Below are 20,703 nucleotides of genomic sequence, written 5' to 3'. Positions count from 1 at the left end.
CTGAAAAATCCATCTTACAAGTTTCTTCTTTGTCTTGATTATCCCAGTATTTCAGTTCCAAGCCATTAATTACACTTTGGCAAGGACAGCATCATTTCCTGGGGTGCTCATTAAAAGTGCATTTTGGTTCAGGTGTAGAACCTACAAATCTCTCTTAGCTTATGCTAAATTTCCCATCATTACATTAATGTGTTTAAAAAATAACAGTCTCCTACAAATGTGACTACTGAGTAAGAGAAAAAGAGCAGAGCTCTAGTGCTAATTCATTTACCAGCCCTGGTGGGGAATGAGCAGATTCAGTGTGATTCCTTAGCATTTAAAAATTGGCAGAATTTGAGCAGAGATAGTTAAAACCCTGCATGCACAGTACTTTTTTTTTACTCATGAGGGGAAAGGCTTAGCATTTTAACTAGAGAGCAGGTTAAAAATGTTATTCTGCAGCTTTGTATCAAGCGTGTATTAAATGAGAAAATCTGAAAAACATTTCAGAAAGCTAGCAAAATAGAATTTATCTTGCTTCATCTCTCCCTAATTGGATAAGTGGTCTGGTTTGTCATACTGAAAAGCACACTCAAGTTGTTTTCTCGAATTAGTGAGCTCCTCATGAATTCCTACCTTGGTCCAAGGGCTATAAAAGTCTAATGTCTTACATAAGTGCTAAGTTAAGGATTTAGCTGAGGCATAAACTGGTGTATTGGCTTTGTATCAGCCATTTACATTAGGGTGCAGTTTATTCTCTGCCTCAGGAAAAAATGTGCCTTAGCTTGTACGCAAGCACTATGATGAGCTCTCAAACAACCCCTTTTCATTCTCCTTTCTTAGAAAAATTAGGAAAATGTAAGGCTAGCAGGTTAGTGATGTTAACAAGGAGTGCTAACTAGTAAGTCTTAAAACTGCTGGAAGAGGAGCTGATTTTTCGACTGAGAAGTTTATGGAGATCCCCCTTGGGGACAGAATAAATTAGTGTAACATGTGGAATTTATTTTTTTCCCCTGAGTGTTAAAACATCTCCTGTAGCTTTGCATTTTATGCAGCTCATTTTCCACAATAAGAAGCTGCTCTGCACAATAAGCTGTGTGCCTGTGTATGTGTCTGTAAATAAATACAGATTTATTTCTCACAGATCCTCCTCCCTCAGTGCTGGTCGCCCCTCGGTGCAGTTCTGGTTAAGCTATTACTGTGCCTGAACCATTTGTCAGGGGAAGGAAGTGCCTGCAGAGAAGTGATACATTGCTGTGTAGTTTCTTGCTGTGAAGTGTTGATTTTAAAACAGGCTGGCAGGCTGCAGCTCACCCCATAATAAAAAATGAACAGACATGGTTTAGGAGGTTTTGTTTTTCTTTTGTCCCGTTGTTCTGCCCAGTTTAAGGAATCTTTTATTGTCTTTCAGCTATGCCATACTCAGCAATAGGTTTAGCTCTTAAGTTTGGCCTTGTCCCCTCTGGGAGCTCACGATTCTTTCCCATTTCCATGTCTACCTTTTTAAGGTGTGACCACCATCCTCTCTCCTGGTTATTAGCCAGCAGGGCAGGTGTGTGATGCTTTCCCACAGGGATCATCCTCTGTTCTACAGGCTGAGAGCACCAACAAGAGTGTGAGTGTAAGACATAGGCTGGAGAGTGAAGACCAAAAACAGGTCAGCATGGGCTAAACTGAAATAAACTGGAAAGAAGCTCTATTGCCATTCAAAAAATATTACTTTTGCAATAAAAGCTACCTATAGATAACTTGGATTGAGGGCTAGGCTGCTCTCTGCATACCAACAATGTACAACTGAACTTTTAGTCGTTGGTATTTTCCTATCTGTAGTATCAGACATTTACTTTACTGCCCCAGGAGAAGATGTAGCTGTAGGAAGAAACTTCTGCCAGGCTCAGGGACACACAGCATTCAGGTGGGTCCCACAGAAATCAGGTATCACTTGCAAAGTCTAAGGAGGCAACTGATTGTGTCTTTGTGAATTGATAATATTATTATCAGCACAATTAATCAAGAAAATATAATTCTAATCTTGGTTTCCTAATGGTCATCAAAACCATTCATCTAAATATCTCCTGCTTTGAGGAGACCTCCAAGGTCATTTAGGCTCATAGTGGAATAGGGGCAGTGATAATTGATCTTTCTGTGGGTCACAACTGTAAAGGCTCAAAGAGGAAACTTCAAACCTGCTTTGCACTGTGATTCCTGGTCATAGATCCCTAACAAATGTAACCAGGGGAGTGAGCTATTCTATAGGCTAAGGTTATTGCTTTATTCCCAGTAAGGCTGTCTCAGGCATGCAGTGCACAGTTGCAGTGAATGAGCTCATATTTACCTGTGCCTGAAGAACAGTTAATGAAGCACATTTGTTTTCATTTCCTTTACCTACCCTACGTTTACTAATTATAGTTCCTAATTAATGAAATCAGCAGTTGAACTTTGGCTTTTGAAGCACCAAATCCATGCTGTGCTGTAGACAAATTTACATTCCATTTATGCAAGTCATCCAATTAAAATTTAGTCATAGAAAGTATATAATATACCCAAATGAATACATTATTTCCCCTATTAATCTGCTTTCTTTGCTTTTCTGTAGAAGTGGGCAGCCTTTTCTTTTATCCCAAATGGGAATTCATGTTAAAAAAAAAAAAAAAGGACAAAACCCCCCAAACCCAGCCCGCAAATAGGCAGAAAAACTAAATTAAAGGAAAATTTCTCTGATCCAATTAGTAAATGAGCATTTTGAAATCAAGAATTGTTAAAAAGAAAGCTCTCCCTCTAATCTTCTTTTTATGACTGCATTTAAAAATTGAAAAAATGTGGTAGGGGAAGAAATTTGAAATTTTCCATTCCACTTGAAAACAGCAGATGGCAGCAACACTGACTGTGCATCCAAATGTGGGGTTTGCCCTCTTTGCTTGGGTGGGTAGGCTTTGAATCATTTCTTGGCTAATATCTCATCAAATTGGTCCTGAAAACATAAGACAGTCAAAGATTCTACCTTCTTTCAGGCATGTGATCTCAATGTCTGTGATCTTCCTCCTGAAAGGTATTTCTTGGCTCAGGTCTCTCTAGACTGGCACTGAAGTATCCTTTGTTCTTTTATGTGGTTTGTAATGCTTGGGAAAAGGTACTGGAGGCAAAGGTGAGTTCTCACAAAAACTTGGTCTTTTTGTTTTGTTTAAAATATAATATTGGTGAATTAGGACATTTGTCCTTCAAAAATGTGCTGCTTTGACAAAATCCTTAACGGGCTACAACTCCCAGGGTTTACTCTGCATACAGAGAATGTTTTAGGCTGGAGGCAAGATATGAGAAAATTGCTTCCTCAGCATCATGTGATGCATAAATGGTGTCACAGGCAAATGCAGTGCTTCTCATAAGAGGAAAATAATGCCATTCAAAACCGAATGTTGTTGAAGTTGTGAGACAGCATTGAAGACAAAAGTTTCATTTAATGTCCAGGTGCTCATAAATTCATCCTTTGAACAGCAAACAGTGGAGGTAGGATTTCCACACGTGGTTCAAGCATGGGCATTGGGTTCTGCAGCTCCGTATTTTCAGCAGTATAACATGTTTTAAGGAAATAAACTTTAAACTATGAAGGGCAAGTTTCCTTTTGGACTTCATTGATGAGGAAGTCCAAAAGGGACAGTACAAGGTCAAATTTGGCAAAAAATGTCTCAACCATTCCTGTAACATTATGAATGGTGTTTCAGGCTTTGTACACTTCTTTACCACATTTCAGAACAGGTAACTCAGTCCTCTTCAGAGGATATTTCTAAATGTTTGTAAATGTTTTTTTTCCTCTATACTCTGCCAATCCTTCCACTGTCTTCCCTTCTACTGTGAGATAGAAGAGGTTGTTTGGCTCAGATGGCCCTGCCAGGTTGACTGCCTGTTCTAGTCCCACTTAACATCTGTGATACTCTGAAGGCTCTTTGTTTCAAATTAAAACAGTAAAATTTCTAATGGCTTCACAGTGATCTCAAAGTTCCAGTGCTCTCTGTTTCTGTGTAAGCCTGATTTCAAAGGCTTCCTGTCTCATTCTGTATCTCTGCATGCTTTGGTTGAAGTATGCGTGACACTGAATGACATTTTGGTTTTGAATAAAAGATGCACCAAGCAGATTATATTGGCTATACATACTATTTTCCTCTGCCAAATCTAAGGATTTAGAGATGTCACCAGCATTTTCTTCATGAGGAAAGCCATTGTGAGCAGCTCCAGCTGTTACAGTTTTTGAAGATCAAAATCTACTTTAAGTGTTCTTTCTACAAAGTCTATCAAACCAGAATCTTGCTGGAAGAGGACAGGTGGCAGCATAGGAATGGTGGAATTGACTTATATTTTTCTAATTTCAGTATGCTTGCTACTGTATTTTGTACTTCAGGTTATGTTCTGAAGCCCAGGAGTTAGGAACTGAATGTTGTTTTTGTCACATCCCTCCTTACCTATGTCAGCCTTCCAGCAGCCTTCAGAGCAGGGAGTACCAGTTACCTGCACTGACCATAAAACTCTGAAAAACCATTTCCATGGCACACCACACCGGTAGGGTGGATGAAACTATGGAGTCTGCCCAGATCTCTTACCAGCATGGAAGAAGGGGATGAGCATACAGTCCTCTGGTTTAAGAGGAGACTATAAAAGTATTAGATAAGTGGAAAAGACAAAAAGCATCAGACAGTAGTAGACCTTATCTACTAGTTCAAATGAATATATCACTACCTAGACTATAAGGGTTTCAGGTAAATGAAGCAGCAGAGGTTTGATTGTGATGGCAGGTGTTTGGAAGAGCTATTAAATTACTCCATCTGGTTCCACGTCAGTAAAAAAAGTGATTGATTTTGAGGACTGCAAAAACTGTATTGTAAAGCTAATAAGATGACAAGAAAAATACAGGACTGCAGGAACAGGGAGGAAAAAAAATGTGGGGGAAAACTTATTAATTATGCCTGACAACTAAAGGGATAGACCAGCCTCTCTTTAGCAGACATGGAATCAAGTTAGTAATCTTTTTCTTGACTTCTGTGCCTTATGGGTTTATGTACATAGGAGGAATTCTGCTGAAAATATGTTGTTTTCAGCAGAAAGAGAAGAGCTGCATTTGAATCATCTTTGTATGTAGCCAAAAATAATTACTTGAGAGCATTTTGAGTATTACTGTCTTTCCTCAAGGTCCAGAGAGGAGTTGGAGGGCAGACACCAGTTTCATACTTCACCAGTTTCATTCTGCTCATCCCTCCTTTGCCTGTGCAATTGCACCAAGAAAAATCAAAATACTGCTCTACTCCAGCAGTAGTGATTTATGCTCTTTCCTACTCCACTATGTCTCTCTTATTTACATGTGGGGTAGTGAAAATCCTGCTCGATAATATGTGTCTCACAAATGGAGGAAAACTACGTGATGCATAAAGGGACTTTCACAAAAAGAATGTCATTTCTCATGCAAGAGAAATTTCTCAAGTTTTAATAAAACAACCCTGGGCTTTTTAAACACAGTTATCTGTAAATGTCACTGGAACCACATTATAGCTGGAGTGTAAGAGTATGGAATAAACACATGAATGTGCTTATTGAATGTAACGTGAATGTGCAATATGAAGAAAATTCTTTCAGTTACTTGGAATTGGCTGTGTTTTATTGTTTCTCAGAATTCTTCCTGCATTTAGTTCCTTTACTGGTTATTTAAACAAATTGGTCTGGATTTCATATGAAATAAGCCAAGGAGGGCCATATATATCTTTTAAAAGAAAATTACCTTTTTAGGATTCCTACTGCTTGCTATATGATTGCAAGTACAGTTTATCCTCTCATTTCAGCAGAAAAATTTGAATAACAACTGGAATGCATGTCTCAAGGAGAGAAACTCCACCAGCAGTGAAGACCCTCATCAAAAATTGTTCCTAGAAGTTTTAAGAGTGTATTAAGGCTTGGATTGATTTTGTAGTGACTTTGGTTTGGTTTCTTGCCATTATTCCAGAAAACACAAAGATCAAAGAAAGAAAGACTTATTGATTGGCTTGGATCTGGTCAAAAACTAGATTTGTGTCTTCTAATCTAACTAACATTTTACAGATGGCTTGGTTCATGTTAAAGCTAGGGATGCATGTAGATTGAATTATCAGAGGATTAGAACCAGCTGCATTTAGTTTGAAAATATTTTTGTACGTATTCTGTCCAGCAGAACACACAGAGCAGACTCTTCTTGTAAGAATTCCAGCAAATGCCTAAAAAACCCCCCATGGAGAATAATTGAGAGTCTGCCCCTGTTTACCAGTGGTTACATTTTGTTCAAAGAAACCATGCTGTACATGGCTGAACTCTTGAGTTCAGGTCCATATATGAGAATTACCAATAAAATGGATCAGTTCTGAAAAATTTAGTTGAATAAAATTAGAATCTAGCCCAGTATCCAAAGGAGATCCACAAGACACTGGAAGTGACTTTCCAGTTTCCTGCCTTACATTTTGAGCACCTTCATAAAGGGATTTGGAAAAATCTGATTCTAATTTTGTAATGTTTTGCACTGACTGTGCACATCTCTAAATGACTACACCAGATGCAAAACAATGAAGTATCAACACCAGTGAATAGTGAGTTCATCTGTTAGAAAAATTATACTTAATAATTTACTTCTTCTTATTCTGAATATTAAAATATTTTCATAATATCTCAGGACACACAGAAATGTCAAACAGAATAGCACTAAAACTGTCCAGATTTTCAGTTGAACTCGATTTACCCCATTTTATTCAAATTATTCAAAGCTCTTTGAAGATACTGTTAAAAGAAATCTTAAATTATAAAATTTATAATGTAAATATAATTTATTGATCCATATCTTTGATATAATATCAAAGATATGTATCATTAAAATACTGGCATCCACATTTGGAGCAACATTGCTACCATTAACTAGCCAAAACAAAACTAGTTTTTCTAGTGTTAGTACTATGTAGTTTATCCTATTCCAGGTTCTTTAGATCATTAGTTTTGAAATAATATGAAAAACAGAGATAAATTCTTGCTTAGTACCCTTGAAGTCTTTTTTATTGATACCCATTTACATTGAAATTATTCTGGGTGCTCATCTGCAAGGAAAATCATTTGCCACAAAATTCAGAATTTGTTTGCTAAGTTAAGCTCTCTTTGCATATATGTATTATATTTTAAAATAAATTATTAGTGATGCTTATTAAGACCAGTTGGTTTTTAAGGGTGATTCTTTCCATATTTATTGCATGGGGTAATCCCAACTAAAAAAGTTCAGGCTTGATAGGAAGAAATGCTTCATATTTTTAGTGAGTTGAGGGGATATTCTTTGCAGAACTTTCTTCCTGAAGCAGATCACTTATGGTAAAATCAGTATCCTTCTTCAATGCATGTTTTTCCCATAAACTACAAGTCCCTTTACAGCTTATGCTGATGCTTCTGAGAAATAAGTCTTTGTCTTCAATAGAGAGCCAAATCAATTGCTAACTTCTCATCCATAAAGTTTATGATGTGGGCCAGGCTCCTAAAGTCGAGTGCAATTTTGCATCATGTACTATAGCTATAGGACTTTATTAAAAATGTAGCTTTAATCTTGTGTGCCTGTATTTGTATATCCAAGGAAAATACAAAGCAAAGTCTTAAGTCTCGCTTCATCTTGTCTTGGCAGTCTTTTTGCATCACATATGAGCTGAAATCCAGTTCATCCAGTTAAGCATCTCTGCCTGGTTTTTGCTAATTCCTTTTTTAATTCTCAGCAGTAGCAAGTACAGTCTGACTTGCTGCAGCAAACTCCAGTGAAAAGCATTATTCAACTCCCAGGAGATTCCATTCTGAAGTCCTATTATACTTTTATTTTTGAGTATTAGTTTAAAAGGAAAATATGGCTCTTAACATTTCTCAGCCATACCAGAAAAAGTTAAAAGGCATTTGGGCCCAGGGTTCAGTAAAAGCTTCCATACTTGTGCAAAGGTTTGTTTCAGTTTTTGCTTTCTAGCAGTTTTTAGTTTTAATCGTGTGTCTCATCAACTATTACCAGGCTTCTACTCACAGAAAGAAATCAGCTTGCAGAAGTCTTTTACAAATATGTGTGGTTTTATTCCCTTTTGGTCTGTTCAGTTTGCATTCAGCTTCTTTACACCTGGGGGTATGGAAATTGTTTTAACTGTTACATAAGATTCTCTTGTTATTAGATGTCTTATTTTCAGGACTTTGGAAAATACTTATAATTTAGTAATCAATTTTACAGTATTAATAGTTTATAGCAGGAATAATTATATGATACATATACAATGCATTGAGCTTTGTGTTTTAATATTTAATATTCCATTACATACATGGTCTTTTAATAAAATATATTCCAATAAAAATCTCCAACTAGGTTATACAGTTTTTTCTAAAATGCTGATGTCTCAAAAATAAATGAGTAAATAATTAGACATCCACAGAACTGCAGCAACTTTCAGAAGCTAAAACTGCTGCACAGTGTTTTCATGCTGAAATTAATACACTTTGTAATTTTAAAAAATACCTTTGTCAAGAGAATAGATCTGATCTAAGATTTGGTTGCAGAGAACTTAGAAAGAGAGAGCAGGGATCAGTTAAGTGAACATCAACCTGGACCAAGAGCTGATCTTGCCTTGGCGTCTCCTGGGGCTCCCTCAGCAAGCAGCCCTATTCCACATCCAGATCCAGTGGGGGGATTCCATCTCTTCTTCTTCAAACAATCATGACTGTGCTGCATGAAGTGCTCAGCAGCAAGGGAATACATCTTGGCTCACCAGTGTATTTTTAAGAGCAGATACTTCAAATTTTGTGTTCCAGCCTTTAAAAAGCAAATCATTTGGTGGAAATAATCTTCCTAATCGGTTTGGAGGTTTGTTTTCTTTTTTCATTTCCAAGCCATTGACTGTTACTGATGGGTCACATAAGTAAGTCTAACTAACAGCTAATGGAAATTAAAATATTGAAGAAAAATTATGCATGATATTATAGCTTAGTCTGCTAATGTAAGTATAAAGTAGAAATTAAGAAAATTAAATAACAACTAAAGATGTAATTAAGAACAAAGTCTAGGCCAGCTCTTCCTCCATTTACTTGCCAAGACTGGAAGACTGATTTTGCTTTGTTTTGTGTGCACTAGGCTCTTGGGACAGCGTCACTTAATCATGTCCATGAACCTCCCAAAGCCTGGCTGACAAACATCTCCATCCCAAGTGACTCACAGCAGAATTGTGCAGAGAGGTGTCAGTAAACATGCAAACCACATTTCTACTGCCTCAGTTTCAGGACTAGCCAACATCTTCAATGTAATAAACAGTCATAAAAATAGATTTGCCTGATGTTGATTAACTAGAGGTTTTGTTATAAAGCATAATGATTCAGAATAGCCATGCTCAAGAAATTGCTTCACTAAGAAGGAAAATGGAGAATAGCAAAGGCCAGGTTGCACAATGTAAAGGCTTACATAATTACATGTATTATTAAATAACATGTGATGCAATTCTAGATTTATAAAATGGACCCCAAAACTAACTGGAGACTGGTAATGCTTGATAGCTTGTACCTCTGATTATCTACAGAGCTGATCAGTTCTGCCCATGGAATTCTCTAGGTACTCCTTTGGTGTTGCTGTTTTATGGTTTGGTGGGGTTTTTTTGTTTGTTAAGTCATGATGCAACATTTTCTGGAGTATTCACAGATTACAGGTATTTTCCTGATAAGGTTATATTACTGAGAGCTGTGAAATATAAACCTGTGGATTTACTGATGAACTATGCCTGCAGGTTTCCCTATGGCTTTCCCTGGGAACCAAAGGAATAGAGACAAAATTGTCAGACATCAACTAGTAAGATCATAGTGAAAGAGAGCAGGTAGGAAGGAAGAAGCATCAGGAGTGATATCGGGGAGCAGAAAGGTGGTCTGGAAAAGGAAGTGTGCTCACTTCTGTGGCAGCAACACTTCATCTGCTTTATGGGCAATGTTGTGCTGCAGCTGAATCAGCTTTGGAGAGAGCCTTAAAGTTGGCTTGGGGAGGTCTGGAGGCTGAATTCAGCTGGGAGCCATCAGCAGAGCAACATCCATCTCTGCTCACTGGTGCCACAGCTCTGAACCCTCCGCTGACTTTGTGGTCCTGCAGCAATATCTGTTGGAATAATTTAACAGGAGCACAGGTTTGTTTTCAAAACCTACCTGGAAATAAGAACAGCACAGAATTTTCAAGTCTTCTGCAGAAAGACCAAATATAAGGTCAAAAAGAGAATCTGTAATATAAATATGGTAGTGAAAATGTTCCATATGGCTTGGTCCCTGCACCCTGAGATCATTGACAACTTCTTTTGTGCTTGCTGAAATGAACTTTGGATAGGACCTGGTAATAATTAGAGTTCAAAATGTCTGGCACTCCTAGGAAAACAGGTGGATGAATCCATAACTAAGCAAAAAATGAACTTATGCATATTTATTGTGGACAGCTGCAGGCAAAATCCCAGTGTTTTAACCCTACGCAGCCTTTGTTATGTGCCTACATTCCTTTGCTCTGACCACCTGTTATTTATCAGTTGCAACCCACCAACATTGCCTTATGAGGAAGAATTGTCTGTGATTGATATGGACACCATCCATGGCCTTGCCTCATGGGACTCCCAGGGAAGTCAGGGACATCTGGTGTGAGAAAGGACTACTGGCTGTCTGCAGGAGTGCAGCCCTTGATGGAGTTTGGATCTTATTTGGAATAAATACATGTGACTCTTCATTGCCTTTTGGAAAGGAAATATTTGCATAGTAAGAGGAAGAAAAGCAAAGACACCAAATCTGGTACCACACCCTCCATCCATGAATGTGTTTTTCCAGCCTTTCTTGAACCAATTAAAACTATCAGGTGAGAATTTAATGAAATGTGGCTTAATATTGTTAATTAGCAATTGTTTGAGGTAAGCATGTTCTGCAATAAACTAAAAAAAATGAAGCAATGACTGTGTCTAGCACACATGAGCAATTTTCGTGAAAAGTCTTGTCTTAGCATTACAGTTTTACCAAATACTTTATTATTTTCTCTGCTTTGCTACTTTATAAAGGACTAGGACTGATTCCAATAAAAGTGGGAGGAAAAACTTCACTTACTCCATAAGCAGAAGGCTCAAACTTTAAAACACTCCTTTCACTCACACTTACTGATATATGTCTCAATAACCAATATCCCATTCAGAATTTGAAACAGATATTCTAGAAGATTTGGAAAATATCCTTGTACATTTTCTGTAGCTCCTTTATGCATTGATAAATTACCCCCTACTCCCACTAAATCCACTGACATCAAACACAGTCTTTTGTTGTTACCTTCAGAAGGTTCTGCATTAGGCCCTAAAATTGCCCATGAAAAACCTAATTAAGGATGAAATCCTTATTTCCTTGATGTTAATAACAAAACTTCAATTTTATTTAACTGCTAATGCCAATGATTTCAAAGAAATGGAATTTAATTAAATTTATATAATTATATAATTTTGTATGATATGACTAATATTTCCCTATTATTTTCTAAAAGATGTTTTTTTTTTCTTTTTCTCAGCCTGCCAAGACAATGATGGGATGGCCATCAATTGTCAAGATAATCTGAATCTCAGTCTTAGTAAATAGAGTTGGAGTTTCACATTTCAGGCAGAGTGCTGTGAATATGAGAAGAAAATAACAGAGGAAGATTTTAACACCCACCTCCTAATCTGTGTTAGTTGAATTTATTCCTCTAGGTGTTTATTTACCTCTACTGAAAAACCACTGTGACTCAGTCTATGCTCTTTCATTGTTTGAATAAATGTCTTTATTATTATTCATTTATTCATTCTCTTTAAACTTCCAAGCTTCTATTTATCAATACAGTTCCACCTGTAGTTGATAGGGTAGGTAGTATAGGAAAATCAAACCATAGAACTTTAAAGTTTCTTTTCCTTCCTTCCTTCCTTCCTTCCTTCCTTCCTTCCTTCCTTCCTTCCTTCCTTCCTTCCTTCCTTCCTTCCTTCCTTCCTTCCTTCTTCCTTCCTTCCTTCCTTCCTTCCTTCTTCCCTCCCTCCCTCCCTCCCTCACAAATAAATACCAGGCATAAATTTCCAGTATCTGTTTGTTTATATTAATATTCACAGAAATCCCTGCAGTCCTTTGGGTGTTATCTTGGGAGGAAGAATGCTCTTCTTTCTGTGTTGGCTGTCAAGTCAGGTTTTTCAATCTTCTTTCAAAAGAGGAATTTATTCCTTACCAAGAACTATGAAATCACATTTCTAAACCACATAGAGTTTGGTTTTAGTGGGATAATTTTTTTATTTGGAATAGGGTTGAATTCAAGCAGGATTTGCATGAAGAAGACATGTATGATCATTGAAAACTATTACTGGGTGAATTCTGCATTGAATTAAGGAATTTTAAAGTTTCACTACTCTCTGGAAAAATTACCCCATTTCACATCCTAGAGCTCTGTGCTCCCACCAGTTCACATTACCTACATTCACACTCAGCTTAGTCCTTTCTCTTCACTGCATCATGCTGAACCCTCCTCAGCACCTGCTGGGGCACATGCTTACATCTAGGACAAGGGTGTGATAGCAGTTTAGAAACAGGCATTTCTCTGTAAATTGCTTCTTCCCTCCCCCCATCACTCAGTTATGGAGGACAAAGTCTTGGATTTATGTATTCATAGGAAAATTACCACTTTTATTTTAAAAAGTGGAATAAGGTATGTCATATCCATTATGCATTAGGGGTGTCTGGGCAGAGAGTTAGTGCTGGATAATTGGTGCTCTATCAATTCACATTCTCCATTATTCTTCATATCCTCCCTTTGTAGCCAGACTGCAAGTATGAAATCTCCATAAACATTTTTCACAGTCTTCTGCCTAGATGTAATAACAACTATTTGCTTGGCCATACCTTAACTATTTAACATTTTCCTAAAGCTCCCATTCCCAAAGTTTTCTTTTTAAATATAATGACTTCCAAATCCTCCTAAATATAGATGCTATCCCTATTCTCACATTGAGACAGGTCTATCTGTGATTAAGAAGCTATAAAGAGAGAAACAGATAATGTTATCTGGCATACACAAAATGTTTCCTGGCAGAAAAAAATGTTACCTGGCAGAAAAAGCTGGGGAGATAATGGGTAGATAAAAATCTCTTTTCCTCTTTTGCCATTGTAATGCCTTAATCATGTCAATGGATTCCCTGCAACAGCCACCCTGACAGCAACCTGAGCTTTATTCCTAAACCACTGCAGGAAGTGGGCTGAACAATAGATCCCTTGTGCTTACCCCAAACTGGCAAATAGATGGCAACAACACCATCAGATCTGCCTTGCCAGTTAGCTTCGAGTAGCATTAAAAATTACCAGAATCTGGATCCACCTCTGGTGCACACAAACCTGAGTGTATTTCAGCAGCACATAGTGCCAAACCAAAGCTATGTGTTTATTTGCACTTCCAATGTCATTCTCATTTCCCTTATAGACTGTAAATGTATGGATTGTTCTATTTATCTATGAAGAAAATACTTTGCAAGAATTATTTCTATGCAAGCAGAGTAACCACAGTTATTATTTAAACAATGAAACAATGGGATCTGGAGTTTAGATCTGGATGAACCAGTCACACCATTAATTTGTGTTTTCTGATGAAATGGATAAAATTCTTGGAATTATTCCTTTCTTTTAGTGGTCTTTTAATTATCCCTTCATTATTTTGTAAAGTCTAATGTCTGAATTTGAGGAATTTCCTAAAAAATAAACTTCAGCCCTGCTCACTTCATGCTGGCATCCTTTGGAGTTTTCAGTGTTCTCTCCTGCGAGCCCTTGGAGAGCTGTGTAATGTGTTTAGCACAGGAGAGTGTTTTCTTTTTCCTGTGCATTGCTTGTCAACTGCACATTACCTTTGACTTTCCACATCTCCAAGCACATTGCAGATGTAATTTAGTGCTCTCTCCTTCTTACAGCTTTCCATTTGTTACACAGAGGAGGCAACAAATCCTTCTTTCACCATGAGATTCTTCCCTTGTCAGTCATGTTCTTTAACGCTGTTATTTGCAGCCTAAAAGAGCTCTTGGTCTCCCTGAGAGGCAGCAGAGTTTATTTCTGGCTCAGCCACTCTTCCACACAGTCCTGCTGTCAGTTCACTGCAGGTGCAGGAGGTGGATTTCTGCACAGTGAAAGAGAGACACCCGAGCACCAGCTCTTGGTATCACTTTAGCAATGCCAGCCTGGCACCTGGATCCTGGCCCAGCCATCCATGCCTGAGAGACTTTTGTCTCAGCCTACCCCTTATACTCTGCAACTATTCAGTTACATTGTTCCTTTATGAATTTCTACAACATTCTTCTTTCAAGATGAGCAGTTTCTAAATGAAATTTTTTAGATAGACTTTTTCAGACAGAAGATCCAAAAAAGCATGTGAATATAAACGAGGCAAATTTGATTACTGTTTGGAAAGTACATCTTGGTACAGTGTGTTGCTGTTCTTCTCCAGCAGTGTCGTGCACAGACAGAGAGAAATCATATGTATTTACAGAGGGAGAAAAGTATTTGGCTGTCTCTAATGCCCTCAGCAGACTTTTAGGTATATTAGCTAAGAGTGTGCTGTATTCCTTTCCAATTTTCTGTGGGCCATAACAGCCACTTCCTTGTTGTTTCATGGGTGAGTTGTACTGCAGGCAGGACATCCACATTCCTGTAGCTGCCTGTGGAAGTGCTGCTGCATCAGGGGTGGCCAGGCACCTGGGGAGTTAGGAGGTTGGTGAGGAGCCCATGGTGCTGTAAGTCCCTTCTGCCCAAGTCCCTACAGTGCCAGGGCCCTCCTGAATGTCTCTGGCAGCCCGCTCACTGCTCAGCTGTGTTGGGGCTGTCCCAGCTCTCTGCCGGCACTGGCTCCATCATGCCCATTGCCTCTGCAGAACTTGGCTCTGGTGCCAAAATGTGCTCCTGAGAATCATGACACACACATGTATGTGAGATGAGAGACACACTTCCTACTTCTCCAACCCAGAGCTTTTAGAATCTGATTTTGCTCATACAAAAATGGGTGTTTTTTTCCCATTTTTTCTTTCCCCCATCCCTGATGTCCATCAGAACTGAAGCATGAGCAGAGACCCTGCATAGTCCCAGGCTTGCAGGGCTGAATCTCAGGACATGGACCCTGCAGCCTCTCGACCCCACCATTTTGCAGAGACATCATTTCACTCACAAGAGACATATAAACAGAGGAAATGGACCTTATTGCTCCTCTCTGCAGTGCACACACACTCCAGAGCAGCCAGACTATGGCCTTCTGGTTTTCATTATGACTAAATGTTGGAAGTGTGGTGTGCACTTTCCAAAAGGGGCATATTGTGTATTTAATTTATGAAAGTAAAGAAGAGAGCGAGAAAGAAAGACTCTTTTTGGTTCTAAATGTGAGAACTGGGGTAGGGTTTGTGCCATGTCTTCCAATGATTCTTAGCCAAATGTCTCTGTAAATGCTTTAAAAAATACTATAAAAAGAAGTCTGATACTGTTTAGTTTGTAATGTGGGTTCATACAGAGTCTTACTAACATTTCTTGATAAGAAGGACATATACCTCGTGGGAAAAAAAGCTGTAGTATGTGGTTGCTATTTCAGTTCTGAAGTCTTGATATTTTTAGCACCATCATTTTTGGAATAACTTCTACCAGAGCTGTATGAAACAGAGATACGTGCAGAGAATGCATTAAAAGACTTATTTTACTTCAACTGTGCATATGTACTGGGCTGCATAGTACAGTGTGTGTATTGGGAACTGGCTTAGAGCTGAGACTTGGCAGTGCTGGGGTGTCCACAGGACAGATAAACCAGCAGCTTGTGCTGACAGACCCTGGGCTCTGCCTACAGAGCTGTAACAGAACCTTACCTGTCAAAAAAAAACAAAACTCAGGAAAAACATAGGCTGTCATAAACCCAATTTGTTCCTACTTTGTAAAGATATAAATCAAGAGTAAGTTCTTTTTTGATCCAGTGAGGTTAAAATCTAAATTGCAGAAATGGACTATTCCTATGTAATAATGTCTGCTCTGTGTAAGCCTTTTTCAGTGCAAAGGCAGAGAGGTAATGGTTGAGAGAGTAAAAACCACAGGCAGAAAATTGATGAACAAAATCCAACTACAATTGCTGGGGGAAAAGAGAACACCTCTCTTCCTTCAGCTGGATCTTCTGTTGCCCAGCATTTGTTCCTTTCTTTACATGGGCAGCATCCTCAACTACAGGCAGAGCTACTTCTGGAGAAAAGGTTCCTTCCCTAGGAAGTGCCAGAATTTCAGCATGTGAAGAGCATGTCCCCTCAGCTCAACAGAGACTGAAGTTCAGGCACCAGCCCTATGCATTCAAAAGTCCAAAAACCATTAGGCAGGTCTAAAAATCACAAGATAGAAAAATACCAGCTGTGCAATTCTTTCCATTTGCTTTGGATTGTTGAAAGTTTTCAATTTTGCTTCCACTTTTCTCTGTAATACTGAGGGCAAATTAATTTTCAAGTGAAACCTACAGGACTCTAGAAACCAAAATTTTAAAAAAACCAAAAAAACCCCCAACCAACAACAAAAAAAGAACCAATAAAAGACAAAACTTTCAAATTGTAAGAGTTATAAATAATACACCCAAAACATTATGAAATAGCTGAGAAAGATTGGTTTATTACAATAGGAATGGAGAAGGAGGACATCAAATTAATTCCAGAAGTTGATACTGCTGATGTGATGAGGGAAGGTAAAGGACCATATAAGTTTCTAATACGACACGTATGTGTGCAGTCAATATATTGTAGGGATGGGAGGTTGCCAAAGACTTTAAAAAGCATGCACAAAGACACAAAAGCATTTCTATGAGAGCACAGCTAAGCATCTCTCTGCAAATTCTGGAACTAATCATGCAGATTGTATTTCTTTCTTCCTTAATCTCGTGGTAAAGCAGATTGGGTGTTAGCTTGGGAAAGAAAGCCCTGCTGCCACCATGAAATAATCTTGAGCTTCCTTTACTACTTTACCTCCCTGTTCCCCTTTCATTGCAGGCGCCATAGATACAGACAATATTTTTTCTTTCTCATTCTTTCTTCCCTCTGCTTTGTTCTTAAGATTTTATGTGCACATTCAGGTATGTTTTGTAAATAGGGGTGAAAGTTCTTGGATGTTGAGAGGATGATGTGAGTCTGTAATCTCTGTTCTGTTTTGGAGGGAAGATCAGTTGTTGTGCCCAGGTGGGCTTACCTCTAGTCTGTGCTCCCATGAATTTTATCTGCTTGTCATTTTAGTGACAAAAGCAATTAAATAAATTCAAGTCAGGGCACTGGGGCCCTTTGAAATGGAGGGACCATGCACATGCAGAGCCAGGGGGTTCCCCTGTGCCAGCTCACAGACAACACAGACAGAGCTGCCCCAGTGATGCCAAAGCCTCTGCCACAGCACAGTGAGCTTTACAAGGATACACTGGAGCAGGAAGTGCTGGCTTTGAGGAGTAGAAGCCATATATCCACTCCTACAGGAATAACCAGCAATGCTCAGCTAGCAGGGCTTTGCTGGGGTAATTCAGGAGGGAACTGCCCCAGGCAGGCAGCAGAACCTGCAGATGCTGTTTTCCCCTTTATGAGCAGCCTGTGGATGGTTCTGCAGGACCTCAGATCTCAGGCAAGAGGAGCTTTAGAGAAAGCAGAAAGAAACATACTTTCACAGCAGGGAGGAAAAGAGAAAGATGAGCAGTGTTGCACTAAACAAGGAAGAAAATTTGTTGGGGTTTCAAAAAAGAAAAGTTGGCAGTGGGGAAAGCCAAGTCCAAGTACTAGCCTGTGGGTTGCACAAATTATCTGTGCAATTAGGATAATAGCTTCCATGGCAGTTACTGTGGAAGAAATATGATAAGACTCCAAGAGACCCAGCAAAGACTCAGGTACAGAAAAGACAAAACAAAATTATACACAGAGGAGAGGTCCCATCCTTTATTCTTCAACAAACCATATACCAAATTATGTGGTGATTCCTTATGTATCCCTTACTTTTCTTTGCCTTTCTAATAAAGAGTTTTGTCTCAACTTTTTCTTTTCCCTTTTTGTTCTGCGTGCATAAATCATTCCAGCTGGCACTGCCTTGTTGACTTCATCTACACTAAGAAATCATGTGCAAAGTAGTACATGATATAGTGGCAACATCTGAACCATATTTCACATGAAGGCTCATATATCATTGTTTGTAGCACTGCAAGCGCACGATTGCTGAGGACAATTACAAATTGCCCTTCTGGAAGGATAGTGAGACTTATATTGTGTTGTTGCCTGTTGTTTTAACTGGAAGTTTTCTTCACTGGTGCAGCTATGACTCCTTCCCTGAGCACTAAACTGCATGGCCAGACATATGGATTCTATCCTTTCTGTCTTTATGGTGCAATACCAAATTATGCTACAATACCTGATATAACTCCAACTGAACCAGCTCCAGAACTGGGAACAGTTCAGCTGCATCAGCACAGTGGTATGCCCAGGCTAATTAAAATAGGGCAGAGGCTGCACTGATACAGCTACATTGTTTCTGAAACTAAGATATTATCTCAGCCAAGAGCTGCACTGTGCAATACAGATACACTCTCTTAAGCCTGGTGAGAGATAGATGGATGTGTTCTTTTTAAGATTCAGAGACAAGCACCCATGTAATAACTTCCACCTCACCTACCTGATTTAAATATTGGCACAATCCCAAAAGATTTTTATCTTTCTTCCCAGGTTTTCCCCTCCATTTCAACAGCTGCTGAAGAAAAACAAAAACCCAGGACCAAAAGTAACTCAAGGAGGGAGTTCAGAAAAATTCTCAGCCAGTTCTTGTAAAATTCTAGAACAGAAATTGTCCAAACTTTCCCACTAATATGAGACATGCTCCTTTGTTCATTAGTGTCAAAAACTTGGCCATCTTCTCAAAGCTGATCCATTTGTTTCAACAAATGCACTGATATGATCATTTGTTCCACCACATGCAACTTAGTCCTTTTACTCTTAGCCTCTTAAAGATCTCACTGTTCTTATCTCTGCTGGCCCTAACTTTTTTTTTTTGCTCCTCTTTTCAAGGTTTTACAATGTGTTGTGAGATGAATTTCTTATGCGTAGTTTTATAATAAACTTCCTTTTTTCTTGCACTTGTTGTTTTTAAAATGTCAAGGCTTCTTTCTACATAGTCTGTGCTACTGATGCTACTGGAGTCTTCTTTTCCCCGTCATGATCATGGCTTCATGGCTGTTTTCTACCTCCCACCCTATGAAAAATTGGCTTATCCTCTTCCATGTACTAGATGCCAATTGTTGAAGCTCCCAGCACTTTTCACATTGAACTGAAGCAAGTGATGCTTTCTAAATATGTTTGTTTTAGACCCCTTCAGTTTCTCTGTTAGTCTCAGATAGCTGGAGCTTTCAGTGGACCCAAAAGTGGCTCAGCAGCCTCAGAAGAACCAACAGAACTGGGGGCAGGAAAGAAAATATGACAGGCCAAAAGCACTGTTACTGGTCACTGTGTGACTGCCTCTTGAAGCAACATGGGAAATGAAAAGCGAATTAAAATACCTGCAGAAACTCTTCAATTGGAGAATGGTTTGGTTCAACCATTAAATGAGACACCAGAGTGCCTATCCAAAAAGTTGATATTTCTAACAAATCTAGTTAGGATCCACAGCTTTAGTTTCATATGAGAGTCGCCATTAAGGACTGTCAGGAGATGGTACACAGGAAAAATCAAAACTAAACCCTACCTTTTCCTGTCCATTCCAAATTTGTTTCTCTGTACCAAAAATCCTTCCTTTTGTTTGCACTCAGAAAAGAAAAATCCCAAGAAATTCTCTTTAGAGATTTGCTATTTGCAACACACTAGCAGTGAAGATTTTTTTTTTTTAGCTTTAAGATGTGCACTTTTCAAAGGACTGAGCTTGTTCCTAGAACCTTCTTTAGAAGCTTAATCATCTCCTAGAGCCAGAAAACAGCAGCTCTGCACTGCCCCAGACAACTCTATCTGAGCAGCTCCATAGGCATGGCACCAAGTAGGAAATAGGAGATGTACTGAGCAAATTTATCAATAAAACACAGTTGGAAAAACTGGCATCTGGAAATGGATAGTATATAGGCAAAAAAACCAGGATGTGTATTCAATAAGGTAGGGTTTAATTTATTAATCTTCATCTGCAATACTTTAGGCAAAAATTTTGCTAGTGTGGTCTATCAACACAACAACGTAGAGAGAAGGAAAGGAAATACATTTCTGACTCAGGTGGAGAATGTATTTTATAATCATTAGGCTGTTTCAGGGGAGCAGTTATGTAATTGACTAATCAAGAAACACCCCCAAATATGCAGTGTTACCCTGGCTGCAGCCTAGGTCTCCTGGGCCATGCCTTACTTGCATGCTTCCAAGGTTAAAAGTAGCACAGGGAATTGTATCTGCCTGTACTTTAACTTTCCTGAGAAAGGTTAGACAGTCACACCATGTGCATGAGAAGGTAGGGGCAGAAAGGAATCCTTTTCCATGTCAGTCACAATATCAGATTCTCCTGGAATATCCTGGATGTCACCTGCACCCAGGGGAGCAGGAAGAGCTGAGCAGTGCTGGAGGTCTGAGATGCCATGCAGTACCTCCCCTCAGATGATCCCACCAATACAACTCTCTGGGGGTAAGCCCTCAGCAAGTAACATGAACCAGTATTCCCAGGGTAAAATATGCATATGTG

At 38.8% G+C, this 20,703-nt stretch overlaps 1 long non-coding RNA gene across 1 annotated transcript in view; it reads left to right on the top strand.

Moving 5' to 3' along the window:
* LOC127059373 (uncharacterized) overlaps positions 1–20,703 on the top strand; it is a 453,343-nt gene that overhangs the window by 19,215 nt on the left and 413,425 nt on the right. The gene's annotated exons all lie outside the window — the stretch shown is intronic.

This window comes from Serinus canaria, chromosome 3 (assembly GCF_022539315.1).
Source record: "Serinus canaria isolate serCan28SL12 chromosome 3, serCan2020, whole genome shotgun sequence".
Classification (NCBI taxonomy): domain Eukaryota; kingdom Metazoa; phylum Chordata; class Aves; order Passeriformes; family Fringillidae; genus Serinus; species Serinus canaria.
The sequence above is the reverse complement of the archived record's forward strand: the minus strand, read 5'-3'. Positions and strand labels throughout refer to the sequence as shown.